We start from the raw sequence: 14967 nt of genomic DNA on the forward strand, positions 1-14967 counted from the left end.
TCTCATGTTCCCAATTTTTCTCCCAATTTTCTTTTGGCCAATCCTTTATTTCTTCCAGTTTTCCCCATTGTTCTATGAAGCATATTAATTTTTTTCTTTCTTTTTCAAATTCTTCCATATGCATTAATTGATTTTCTCGATTACTGCCTGGTAATGTGTCTCCTCCACTCAACCTTGTTGTTTGATCTTGGCATTTCCATATCCAGGTAGCTGATTAGTGGGATAATAGTTATTTATAAATATTAAGTCCCATTAAATAACTAAATATAACTAATTCTGAAACCAGTCAAGTATCTTTTGCTGAATGGAAGGAAAATGGTGCAATTTCACTGCTGATGATTTTGGGAAAATAGATGGACAGGTCTGAAATTGCTCTGCAAAACAATGTAAATCTCCAGAGAAACTTTAATTTTAAAAAAAAAATGATGTAAGAAACATGTGGTTAATTCAGACATGTGTATCATTCCTTACTAAATATCTGTATAAAAAAGAATTAAGTAGATTATTATGATTACATGACAACTTTCAGCACATCAATCAATCATTACAGTATATAAACACTGAATAATACTGTATGCAATATAAACTGAAAAATACCGTGCATTAAATACCTGGAATGTAATTGCTGTGTAGGAAATCCAGAACTAGAATAGTTTGGAATTCTTATGGTCTGCATATATTTAGAAATTCAATTAGACATCTTAAAATTTTAAGATATTAAGCCTTTGGATAGTCTTTTATCATCAAAATTGTCTTCTGCTCTTTTCTAATAATCATTTGGATTATTAGATTTTCTTTTTATTAAAGTGGTTTCTGACCTTAAAGAAATGAAAATATTTCTTTAGAAGGAGAATACATGATACAGCTCAATATAGGAAGATAATTAGGAAGTAAACATAATCTTCACATGATAGAATACATTCCATTTCAATAATACTAACATGTAAAAAATGTAAAAGATGGGATCAAGAGAATGCCTTGAGAAAACATATCTTCATAGGTTTCTTAAAGGTTTATAGTAGGAATGTCCATGGAGTATACTCAAAGAAGTATGTGTATATGTATGTGTGTGTACATTTATGTATGTATGTATCATGCACCAAGGCAAATATAAACATTTACAGTGTGGTTTGTAAGGATGTGTGTGTCTCAGTGTTTATAAATATTGGACAAAGGTATAAAGGAAAAGGAAGTTATAAAACAAACATCCATATACTTTCAAGAAGCTTCTTTTTCTTCCATTATTTTTTCTTTCTACTTTCTTTTTTCTTGTTTTCCATACGAAGGAAAATTTAAATATTAAGCTTAAGGTAAGCACATTTTACAATTGCCTATCAAGCTGCATTCAGCTTTAAATGAACAATTTAAGAATTCTTATGTTCATTAAAATTTCAGAAACTATAGTTAATACTAATATTTTTTTTTCATTTAAAAAAAGAAAAAGGTGAAAATGTCATCTATGAATTCACATATAAAAAGGTGTTGTACCTCAAGTGTGCAGTTGCAGCCACTGTCTTGAAATTTTTGACACACACACACACACACACACACACAATGGATAGAAGGGCTTTCAATCAAGCTTTTCTCAGAAATGGGAAGGTGAGAAGCACTTTAATTCTTGATTTCAAAACCATTCTTCAACTAAGTTGATCCCATTCCATTGAAAGTTTGAAATGCTAAAACCCAAATATTTATACTGAAGACAGATTGTATAGGTGTCCAGTATCATCCTTCCTCCTCAGCCCTACCAGTACTTGGGTAGCTTTGGTTTTTTTTACCTGATGAATTTTTATATATAATTTGTATTAAAACTAATACAATCTAAGTAAGAGAGAGAAAGAGAAAAAAATCAAATAGAAAATTAAGTTTCAAGAAAATTAAAGAGAAAGGTAGAAAATAAAAAAAATCTACAAAGATATAACTTCTGATATAGTTACAAATACAAATATATTTTAACCTTTTTCTAAACTTACGTATTAGTCTAAATTTTAAAGAAGATGTTGGATAACCATTTGTCTGAAGTGGTGTAGGGTTTCCTGCCTAAGCAGGGGGGTTGGACTAGAAGACCTCCAAGATCCCTTCCAACTCTGTTATTCTATTCTATTCTATTCTATTCTATTCTATTCTATTCTATTCTATTCTGTTCTGTTCTGTTCTGTTCTGTTCTGTTCTGTTCTGTTCTGTTCTATTCTATTCTAATTATCAAAACCATATGTCATACATTCTTTTTTTTTTTACATAAAAGATCTGTAAGAGACTTCCAGTCACCAATAAATGTAGATGAAATTTCTTAACTAACTTCCAAAGCAGTCCAAAATATAATAATGTTCTAAGCTGCCCTATTGGTCATTAGGGAATTATGACCAATAAGAGGACAGTAGTCCCAATGGTGCTTTTTAAAGGGCAACTAGATTTCCTTTTTCCTTGAAGACATTTTGCTTCTCATCTAAGAAACTTCTTCAGTTCTTGAATGAGAAGCAAAACATCTTCAAGAAAAAACGAAGTCCAGTTGCCTTTTGAAAAAGCACCTTTGGGACAACCATGACCTGGTTGCCTGAGAATCTCCATAGTAGAGAGAACAGTGGCATATGAACACAACTGGATACAAAGTGAATTATGGCTTCTCCTGAATCAAATTTTTAGAAACTCAATTCCATTCTTTTTCAACATAAGAACTTATGAATATTGAATCCAAGCACGTTGTCATGAAACATAGTCAGAAATGATAGCTTCCATCCTCATCAATGCCCTTGTGCCTACCCTAGGTCCTGACAGCATGAAAAATGCCACACTTGAATTCAATATCTTGGTGACAATCCACCTAATATGCACTGTTTATTGCTATTTTGAATGTTGTGAATAGAAGATGGAAACTCCAAATAAAGGAAAGGAAAATATCAGGAGTTTTTTTAAATGGGCTGCAGTACACACTTAAAAAATACTTAAAAGGCAAAGTGGTAACCAAAGGAAAAAAATCACAAGCAGTCAAAGATCAATGTAAAAACACTTTCAAGATGATTTCTTGAATGAAGCAAAATGGAAGTACATTTTTGAGAAGTATGATGGGGGTCTTCCTATAGAAATAAAGACTGTTCCTGAGGAGTTTGCCATGCTAAGAGCAAATATGCTTTTCACTATTAAATACATTGATCCATACTGCTACTGGCCTACACACTTGATTGAGGCTATTCTTGTTCCGTCATGATATCCAATCACAGTAGCTACAAACTCTAGAGAACAAAAGAAGAAACTGGCAAAATACCTGAAAGAATCCTTAGGCGGTTTAGAATGATTGAGGTATTGTACAGACCATGACTTGAGTTATACAGAGAAGTCATTTCACAAGAGACTGCAAGAGTAGGAACTTTTAGACAATTAGTTAACATCAAAGGAATGGATACGATAGCAGGAATTGTTTTAATTAGGGAATATTATGGGACAAAACATTATGTTCCAGGCTACTCTCTTCCCGGCAGAACACAGTACCATAACAGCTTGGGAAAAGACCATGAGAAAGATATTTACATATATAATGTGACATATTTTCTTTAGTATCTGTATCTGAGGTCAGTGACAGTTATGATATTTAGAATGCTTGTGAAAAAATATGTGACGCAGTTTTAAGGCATTTAATTGAACTGTATAAAAAGAGCAGAAAGTTCATTCATTATTCGATCAGGTTCAGAAAAACCTCTTAACATTCCTGAAGGATTTGGATATTTTAGGAAAGAAGTTCCATATTATAGAAAATGAAAAAGTTTATAAAGTGTTGCATTCTTAACTCAGAATTATTCAAGGAGATGGTATAGATATCAATAATTGCAAGAAATAATGAAGAAGAAATTGCAAGAAAGGGAATGAAATAACAAAATGGAGTATTGAAAATACTGTTTTTTGGTCAGGGGGAGCTGTATTGCAGAAATTAACCAGAGATCTCTTGAGCCGCTGCTTCAAATTAAAATTCAGTTCTGTGCAATGAGAGGTGCAGTGGCTCAGTGACTTAATGATGTTGGGGAATGTCCGGTAGTTTGAATCCCATCACCGTGTGACAGAATGAGCTCTCGCCACTTGTGTAAATTCATGCCAACTTAGCAGTGTTTCATCATATGCTTCGCACTGCAGTGTGAAGTCGTGCTACCCACATGACCATGGCAACGTCTTCACTGGCTCAATGGCTCCACTGGCTCCACCAGCTCAATGGCTTAAAGAAATGGAGATGAGCGCTGTCCCCTAAAGTTGGCTACGACTAGCAGACTAAAACCCATAGGGACTCTTACCTTTCATGGCCAATGGCTTTAGGAGAAATGTTTTGAAAGAGATTTAGCTAATCCTAGTCTTTATATAGGAAATTAGTCTTTACATAGAACTCCAAATAGAGACTTTGTTACCCTAGAATAAAATGAAGGGCTCTAGAAGCATATAGCAGAATTTCCTTCATACCATGTTTCAGTACCAAATTGTAATTTTTATTTATTTATTAAATTTGTTTGCCATCCATCTCACTGTCAGATGAAAGGCATATTTGTTTGATAAGGAGAAAATCCCAAGATTAGTCAAGACAAGTGAACTGTCCATGACATTTCACTAAAGTTTCATGCCATGTTTACATATGTACAACAATTATTAACCAATGATGATTTCTTGTAATTATCTGTGTAATTACCACATTCTAGCCAAATTATTTGTTAGTTTATGGACATCACTGCCCTATTTTTTTAATTGTTTATTTTGGACAGTTTTAAATCAGTAAAAATTTTATAGCCGAAAACATGGCCAATGTGTTCTTAGTTGACATTAGTTGACTACTAGTGATTCAATTTGGTATAGATATTAGTGACAGAGAGAGGAGATATTTGGTAGATAGCTAGGTAGGTAGATGCATGAAGTATCATTATTTCATGCTTATATTTAATACATTTTTATAAAATATTTATGGTTATGGACAATGCATTTAAGTTTTAATAATTATGTATTTCCAACTTTACATGACTTTATGAGTATTGACTTTCAAGGAAAAATGGGAGTAGCCTAAGTTTTAGTGTGGAAATATATTGAATAAGCTCTTGGTACTACACTATACTTAAAAATTATGCATTCATTTTCATTTTTAATTAAATTCAGAAAACTTAAATAGAAAAGAAAAAATCAATACAGTTATCAACATTAATTATGCTGTATATCACAAGCCAATTAGCTTAAATTGATCCAATATATATTATATAAATTAAAAGGAACAAAAGGGGAAATGGAAGAAAAAAAGATTATAGAAATAAAGGATAATCATCTAAATAACTCAAGGATCAACAATCAAATCATTTCAAAGATCCCTTCGTTTGTTACCTGTCTTTGTCAAAAAAGAGCCCATTCACATGTTAGCAAAATACATACATTTTATATAATATGTAGTTTTAGGAAAGATAAATCAGCTACCAGTAGTTGAAAAAAAAAAGCAGATGCGGACTTTAAAAGAATAATAGCATAAAGCAAGTTGATTTATTGGACCATTTCTTCACAATTCTTTTTCTGTGAATACTTTTGGCAGTAGAACAATAAGTACCACAATGTTTCAAAAGAGGCAAATTTTCAGCATTATCACAAGATTGGAAATATCTCCAGTAAAATCAAATATATCAGTCTTCATTAGCAATTTAGGAAACTGATCAAGGTCAATCTAATAATAATAATTTTAAAACATGCCTATTTATTGAGATATTTAATCCCAGAAGAAAAGATTGACATACAAAAATGAAAGGTACATAGATAATGCCCACAGATCTGATTATAATTACCTGGATGACTTGGGTAATGATAAATCTGTCTTGTTTCAGACACAATCCATTAAGATTCATTAATCTGTGTACTGTAATTTATACTGATAGGTTAAGAGTAACAAGTGGGACAAAATCTTACAATATATATTGCTCCTAATTCAAAGTTCAGCCAACCATTTTTCAGAATACTCTATTTCCTTTTCCTTATTGTCAGTGTTTTGTTGTCTGGTGTAATAAAGCAATGATCTTGTCAAGACATAAATGAATTCATCCTTAAGGTTGACACAGAGACAAGGTCATATTGAAAAAAAAGTGAATTAAGCTCTAGCCCATTGCTAAACTGGTAAAATAACATTTGTCATACAGTACCCATCCTAAGGAGATAAGACTACTAATCAGAAACAAAAGCAAAATCAATTCTAAGGATTGATTTCAAGGAAATGTTCATAAGGAAGAATCTATTGAGTCAACATTCTTTTTGTGAGACTTCTGTTGTTAAGATGATTGAAGTCTGAGAACATATGGTAGCCCTACTGTAAAATGATCATTGTAAAAATCCTAAGCATACGGACAACATAGCCTAGCATCCCTTGAGAATTCTAGGTAGAAAGGAATTGGAAAGTGCTACTTCTCATACAAGAAAATAACACATTGTCCCACAAAATAGTCCCTCTCTTACTGTACTTTCTCTTTTGCATTCTAAAGCTTTCTGTGGCAGCTCAGTTTCAATTGTGGTACTCTACCTAGTGCATCTAGTAAGATTCTCCCTCTTTCATTCTTCCCAAGCATTATATCTGGACTTAGCTATGAAAGGATCCTGCTGAGCACTGTATTATGATTTCTCTATGCAAATTCAAGAGAGTTACACTTCCATTTCCCTCTATCTTCCAATTTTTCCTCTATTCAATTATTTAGGTCTAAGTCCTACATCTCTGGCTCTTGGTAACCTATATTTATGTGCCCAGCCTATGTCACAAAGATCCTTTACTGTGTCATTTCCCCAAATGTATTAACACTGAATAGTCTGCCACTATGTTGCAATCACTTTGAATCCTTATTGTGATATCCCATCGTTAATTGTATCTCCCTCTTTTAGGTGGATAGTGCTATTTTTCTGATATAAGTAAGAACAAGTGAATCTGCTGTTAGTAAATATGATTAAGACACACAAATAAATTATGCAAGAAGGTTCTATCTAACCAAGCTAAACAACTGTTGAAATCAACCTACAAAACATAACATTCTGAACCATGTTCAGATAGAGAAGGGTGGGCGGCATCTTGATATTCCCAGAAGTAAATCTTTCAAGCTGGAAAGGGTTCAAGGTGTTTCAGACAACTTTCTGGACACTGCAGCATGGCAGACCATCCCCAGAACATCTTAAACTCTTTCTAGCTTGGAAAATTTATTTCTAGGAACCACTGATAACACATTCTGAAGGTAGATGGAACATTTCAGAGTTTTTCAGAGCAGTCTGGTTCCAGAGTGTTAAATGAGGCATAACGTGAGAATTAACCAGAAGGAACTAAGGCAGTATTTATCACATTTTTACCCAAGGAGAAAGAAATCAAGAAACAGTCAGATTTCTGTATACAATCTGTAACAAATATCAAATATTTCTCTCATATTTAATTTTGTGTTAGCTGAAATGCTTCTTCACTTCTCTGTGAAGTTTCCTTCAGACTTCTAGCAATTTCTGAGTTATGTATAGTTCTGAATTTTGTACTACAATTGTTTAGAATGAGCATCTTTATGGTGCACGTAGCCTATAAAATTTAAGAGTTGTTGAGCATTTAGAGAAAGAATGTGCGTAACTAAGTGAGCCATCTCACCTGAGGCTTTTTACCTGCTTTCATCATTTGCTTCTGATGCTACAGTCCCTTTCATCTCTCCTCTTGATCCTTTCTCTTTTTTTCTCTTTCATCCTTGTTTGTTTCTGGAGCATTTTATTTCCCAGTCACCCATGTTAGTTTTGATGCTGCCAATCTCTCACCAATTGATCTTCGTATATCCTCTGTTCCTAGTCTTCCCTAATTCAAATCTCCAGTATAAATTGCTGGCATTTACTTCAAGTCAAGCCATTTCTTGATGAGGTTAACACACTGTAGCACATATCTCTTTTAAGCGGCTCAAATCACATTGAAACAAAGCACTAGTTTAAATGAATTCTGGAAAGCATGGAAGATTCAATCAGAATATGACTAGGACTTCTAATACTATGCTTGAGGTTTAGCAATATTTCTGGAATGTGACCCATAGATATTCTATATAATGTGAAATTTCACCCTGCCTATGTAATGTCTTTGGCAAACTTTGAAAAAAGCCTGTTTGGAATGGTTTTTTGAGATAAACCATTTTTATTTAAATTATTTTTATTGTGCTTTTCTGCTTTTTAAGTATCAAAATATTATTTGCCCACCATTAAATAAGTGTTGAGACTCCATACATTAATATTTGTTGCATTTTATATCTTCATTTTTAAACTAAACTTTAATAAAGGACATTGGGGGGGATTGTTTGTTATTGATGTTATGCTTAAATTTGACTAATTTTCTCACATAAACAAGTCTCATGTGTTTTCTATATGCATCTATATATCCTGATAATGATGCCATCCTGTACTTGGATGCTTTCCCACCTAAGGAATACAAAGTATTAATAAAAATACACACCACCTGCAAAACTCAAAACAATAAATCAGACTCATAGCCTTCTGCTTCACTGTCTTTAGTAAGAGGTTTCTGAGGATTAATCTTAAAATTGGATGGGACAAAAGTGCGTGTTCTGCTACAAGGGAATATTTGGGAGATACTCTCAATCACACTAGCTGCCAATTTACGCTGCTCCCTATTGTTCACATCGGTGCTCTTCTTCATCTTTATTCTGTGTCTATATTCTCAGTTCATTAGTCCATCGACTGTAGTTTTTATCACTTATTTTCTGTTTTGGTTTTGTCTTCAGTCTGTGGATTAGCCTGTTTTTAGTTTTTCCTTTCTCTTACCTTGGTCCTTGATACATTAAATCACTTTATTTGTAAATGCCATAATAAACATAGGTCACAATAAAGGTAGATCATTCCCAGGAGTAGACATAATTAAATTATCACACAAGGAATAGAACTGAGAAGTGGTTTTACATGTTTATCTCTGACAGTTAGGAAGCATATCTTATAAGCTACAGTTTCAGGCAATGCAAGCTGGATTTTTATAAACTGCAGCATCAGTTGGTGGGAAAATGTTCTTTAAGAGTTAAAGGAAGATTTGTAATGTTAGTTTATGTTCTTCTCCCAGGTTCATCTTGTGCTAAGAAAGGAGACACTTTCTAAGGAGCTTCCACTATATGGGAAGTATTAAAGTTAACTATAATGTATAAATGTATCTTATAATATTAATTATACATATTTATATTTAACTTATTTAATGTTAATCAAATTAATTATGTTTTTGTGCTAACTCTATTCATCTGCTGAGGATCCTAGTCTTTTAGCCATATAATCTTTCAAGGTATTCAAATTCCACTGGTATTTTTTTCTTTCTTCCTTCCTTTATTACAAAATGGCAGAATATGGTTTAATCTAATTTGGCTGCTGAAGAATTTTATATTTAGCTTTTCTCAAGTTTTTTTTTCCTTTTTATCTTGCAAACACATGGAACTTGATAAGTGTAAAAAATTATTACATTTTAATACTCTAAGTCATTCTGTCATAACATTGTAACATTTATCGACAAAAATATACCAATCAAATCACACACTATTTTCTTTCATTAACTTCTCTCTGGAGAAGTTGAACACTTGTAAATAAATAAAAGAAATAGAAAAATAGCTATTTTTGGGATCAATCATGTCCCTTGGATCAGAAATCAAAGACATTCTTCAGGTGAATGCCAAATCCCAAGTCCTCTATATTTTCTTTTATGCTTTTCTGATCTGAAAATTGGTTTCCTCCTATTTATTCCCACACTGATTTCAGATTTGAAGGCAATTGAGGAATATAATTTTAAGATTTCATGAATTTTATTGAAAGTTTTAGAAAAAAAAATGGAAAATGAATTTGACTTCCCCCCCCCCCCCGCCATCAGCTGAATTTTCAATATATGGACAGACGACTTGTTGAGACTCTCCGTGTAGAAAAGATAAAATACATTGTTTACACTATAAAAATTCTACAGTGCCAGAGCTGCATTTCAAGGTGCTAATGTTAACCTATAAAGCCCTTCATGGCTTAGGCCCAGGCTATTTGTCTGACCACCTGCAACCAGCGTCAGCTTCCCATCGCCCAGTGTGCTCTCACAGAGAGGGCCTACTCAGGGTGCCGTTGGCTAGACAACGTCGGCTGGCGACCCCTAGGGGTAGAGTCTTCTCTGTGAGTGCCCCCACCCTTTCGAATCAACTTCCCTTGGGGCTCCGGTTAGCCCCTGATCTTTGCACCTTCCGCCGTGAATTGAAACCTGGCTATTTATGTCCTCCGGCCTGGACTGATGGGGTAGTATATTTTAAATTTTTTTATTTTTTTTTTATTTTTTTGTGTATATTTGTTGTTTTTAACAGTCGCTTGGTCGATTGTCGTTGTGAGCCGCTCTGAGTCCTTGGAGATAGGGCAGCATACAAATTTTATAAAATAAATAAATAAATAAATAAATTTCTGTCGGATGGTGAAATGCAAACATATTCTTCTCATTTACACCTTAAATTGCTTGCTATGTTTAAATAACTTTTCAATGCATTTATCACTGCAATTCCTATCATTGAATTACAGTTTAGTTTAATAAATAGATAAATATTGATATTAAAATAATACCTGGCACACTTGCTAACTATCACCAGAAAAGATTAGCATATTTGAAAGATCCCTATTCATTTTAGATAAGGGGCTGACAACTTAGGAAGATTAGGAAATTTTGAACTTTTTAATAATGCAACAGTGATCAGTCTATAAGTATTTCACTGAAAGGTGGGAAAGGCTTTGAAAAAATATATCGACATAACTTACTTCTTATTGTTCCCAGATTTTCTTTTCCTCAGAATTTTTTAAACGGCTTTTAAAATTTTCTTTTCCAATGATACAAATGGAAAAAAAAAAAGGGTATTATCTAGCTGATTTTTATTAAACATACTTGAGTTTTTCTTCTTGTTTCATATTTCTATTTGGAAGCTTTACTGTCTTCCATAATCAGAATAGGAAGATTACAACTAAGAAATATATTGTACTCCAACTTGCAAATGGAATTTAAGAGTAAACTTGAATATTCCCTACCAAAATAATAAATAGCTTGGGACTCTTTCTCGGTATATCATAACTTAAATATGAATGTGGGAGCCTATTTGTAAACATCTCACAAGTGTTTCACTTAAATTGCATATATAGAATAAAATTAATATGCAAAAAATAAACATTTGGCAATGGGTAAGCTATATGTGGCATTCTTCTATATATTCTTGAAACATATTTCAACAGGTTTCAAGTACCGTGCTAAGTGAGGCCTTTGTAATCTCCTGATTAGATCATTGCAACATGGTCTAATAGGACTAAACCCCATCTGGAAACTTTAGATGGTCCAGTATGCAGTGGCACACATACTTAAGGCTGCACTTCATTATAGCCCAAGTGACACTATACCAGTGGTGGGTTTGAAAATTTTTTACTACTGGTTCTGTGGGTGTGGCTTGATGGGCGTGGTGTTGCTTGGTGGGTGTGGCTTGGTGGGCGTGGCAGGGGAAGAATACTGCAAAATCCCCATTTCCTCCTGATCAGCTGGATTTGGGAGGAGAGAATAGATGGGGCCGGGGCCAGTCAGAATTTTTACTACCGGTTCTCCAAACTACTCAAAATTTCTGCTACCAGTTCTCCAGAACTGGTCAGAACCTGCTGAAACTCACCTCTGCACTACACCAGTGGTGAGCTGCTACCAGTTCGCTCTGGATCAGGCGAACCGGTAGCAGCGGCGGTGGGAGGTTCTGCCCACCCGCCTGGACGCTTCTGTGCATGTGCAGAAGCGTCGCATGCGAGCACACAAGTGAACCAGTAGCAAACTAAATTTAAACCCACTACTGCACTACACTGCAAGCTGCGCTGGCTTCCAATAAGCTTCTGGGTGTGATTCAAGATGGTAGTTATCACTTTTAAAGTCCAAGATGATATAGGACCAGGTTATTTGCAGCATTGCTTTTTCCCAAGAAAATCTGGCTGCTCCACATTCTCCTACAAAGAGGCATGTTCCAGGTTCCCTTTAAATTTTGCCATACAATGGGACTCATGAAGTGTATCCTTTTGGTGGTTGTCTCTGTGATCTGAATTATTTTCCTCCTGAATATACAAGTGCCAGCTCTGCTTGTCTTTACAAAATCTGTTACAATTTAGCCTTTTCCTAAGGCATCCAGTAGAATGGTTGCAATTTTACATTTTATATATTGGGTGGTTGTTATTTTTAAATGTTGGTATGATTATTTTTTTTCTGTTTATTGCTTATTTTTGTTGTACTCTGCTCAGGGTCATATTGTTTGAATTGGGTAGCCCTGTAAATCCATTAAATAAATAAACAAACAAATAAATCTATACATATTCTCAGCTCAAAATAAATTACAGTCTTTAGATACCTTGGAGATTGTGCAGAGAAAGCAAATATTGACAATATAGTAACACCCAAAGGTACCGTGGATTTTCTGTGTATAATATCAGTTTCTTAAGCTCTGCAAAGCATTTTGAATTGTCTTTCAGTAAAGAAATAGAAAAACTAAAATTAAAAATTAAAAATATAACTACAAAAAATTAATATTAAATAACAATTCTTACAAATAATTAATAAACAAACATGTACTATAAGCAATCACAATAGCCAGAAGCAGTTTTTTAAAAAAAGAATCAAGTGCTTTAAAAAAACACTAGCAAAATGAACGTTCACCTGTTGTCTAAATGCTTCAGCTTTGATATTAATCTCAATCAAACTGATAACACTTACATCCCTCCCAGAAAAAAAAAAACTAAAAGCAGTTTGGGACTATAATGGCTAAATAATCAGAATATATGTGAATATCATCTAGTTCAGCCTACAGGTGTCAATATCTTCACTACCAAAATTTCTACTTTTAATCATGTTTTCTAATTGAATTCAAAGCAGTTTTCTTTAAAAAAAAAATATTATTAAACACATATTAAAATATTGGGCACAGTGTAACCATCCTGGAATTACCTTTGCCATATATACTAAAATAAACAATAAGTATCGTATATACCTTGCTACTTATATACATTTGGTCTATTCAGTATTTACATATATAAAGTCATCATTTTTCTATCTATATTACTTATACATTTGTCTTATCTTCTTTCATTCTATTGTAATTACATACATATCCTTAGTTCTCTATTCTATAACTTCTAGTCAGTTCTTTTTTTTATCCCTCCTTTCCGTTCCAACCATTGATAAAATTTGTTCTATATCTTATAATAATCTAACTTGCCTTTATTTTTCAATTCCAATGTTAATTTGTCTATTTCCACACATGTCAAAAATTTTTTGATCACTTCAACTTCTAGGGGGATTTCCTTATTTTTCCAATTTTTGGACAAAAATCATTCTTGCTGCTGTTATAATATGTATTATTAGGTAAATTACCCCTTTACTATATTTTCCATTTATAATTCCCAATAGGAATAGTTCTGGTTTATATTCTATTTCTTCTCCAATTACTTCTGCCAGCCATAAATTAATTTTCCACCAATTTGCTTTTTTACATGACCACCACATATGGTAGTAAGTGCCTGATTCGTGATTGCATTTCCAACATTTTGGTGATAAATTTCTAAATACTTTTGCCAATCTCACTGATGGAAGATGCCACCTGTAGAACATTTTGTATAAAATTTCTTTATACGGTATTGCCAATGTTATTTTCCTATTTTTTCCCCATAATTCTTGCCATTTTTCCAGTTGTATATTGTACCCAAAATTTATTGCCCATGCCACCATGGTTTCTATGACCTGCTCTTCTTCCATTTTATAATCCAATAAGAATTTATAAATTTTCTTTACCAATTTATCATTTGTTCTCAGAAAGATCTTATCTATTATCATTTTTTATTTATTTTTTTAATATTGATCTTATCTATTATCATTAATTTCCTGTTAATGCCCCACTCTTTCATGTCTTTCAGGTAACATAATTGGATTTGTAAATGGGACCACCACTCCAAATCTACCCCTTGTTCTTTTAATTCTTGCCTCGATTTCAGTCTCCCTTCTCCAGTTTATTATATCCTTATATGTGACATATTTTCCCTGATTGATGAGGTTTGAGTGCACTAATGCTTCTAATGTGGATAACCAAATAGGAACCTTCATGTAATTCTGCTGCTTAAATTTATTCCATATCTCCAATAAAGCCTGTCTTATAAAATGTCTTTGAAAATATTGATGTGCTACTTGTTTTCCGTACCACAAAAAAGTGTGCCATCCTAGATGTAAGTTGTGGCCCTCTAATGTTAACAATGTTCTATTTTTTAAATTTATCCATTCTATTACCCAGGTGAGCGTTGCTGCTTGATGATATAACTCCCAATCCGGTACACCGAACCCTTCTCTTTCTTTTGTTTCTTGTAAAAGTTTAAATTTAATCCTTGGTTTCTTCCCGTGGCAAATGTATTCTGCTGTCATTTTTATTCGATCATTCTTCATGTTTTAACCTCCAGTCCCTAATCATCTTTGTTGTTCTTTGCACTCTTTTTAGAGTTCCAACATACATATTTTTTGTATTCTGGTGTTTAAACATACTAGTCCATGTGTGGCTTTACCAAGGCATTATAAAGCGGTAATAACACTTCATATGATCTACATTCTATCCCTCTGTCATCAATGTAGATGCTTAATTATCCAGGCCATGGTTGTCCCAAAGGTTCTATCCCTGTTTTAATGCAGCCAAGAACCATCTTGACTGTTTTGTGGCTTTAGCAACTGCTGGCTCATAATCAAATGGTTTTCCACTAAGATTCTCAAATTTCTGTCACAGTTACTACTACTGAGCCAGGTACCACCTACTCTATACTTGTGCATTTGGTTTTTCTTGCCTAAGTGTAAAACCTTATTTTCTCACCTCTAATTTGCATTTTGTTGGATAGGGCCTAGTGTTCAAGTCTCTCAAGATCCTTCTGATATTTAGCCTATCTTCTAAAGTATGGCTATTCCCGCCAGGATTGTGTCAT

At 33.5% G+C, this 14967-nt stretch overlaps 1 pseudogene; it reads left to right on the forward strand.

Moving 5' to 3' along the window:
- The first annotated feature begins 1591 nt into the window (after positions 1-1591).
- LOC139314971 (nicotinamide phosphoribosyltransferase pseudogene) lies at positions 1592-3979 on the forward strand (annotated as a pseudogene).
- The last annotated feature ends 10988 nt before the right edge of the window (positions 3980-14967 follow it).

Source organism: Pituophis catenifer, unplaced genomic scaffold (genome assembly GCF_029215685.1).
Source record: "Pituophis catenifer annectens isolate HBS135680 unplaced genomic scaffold, rPitCat1.0.hap2 SCAF_3, whole genome shotgun sequence".
Classification (NCBI taxonomy): domain Eukaryota; kingdom Metazoa; phylum Chordata; class Lepidosauria; order Squamata; family Colubridae; genus Pituophis; species Pituophis catenifer.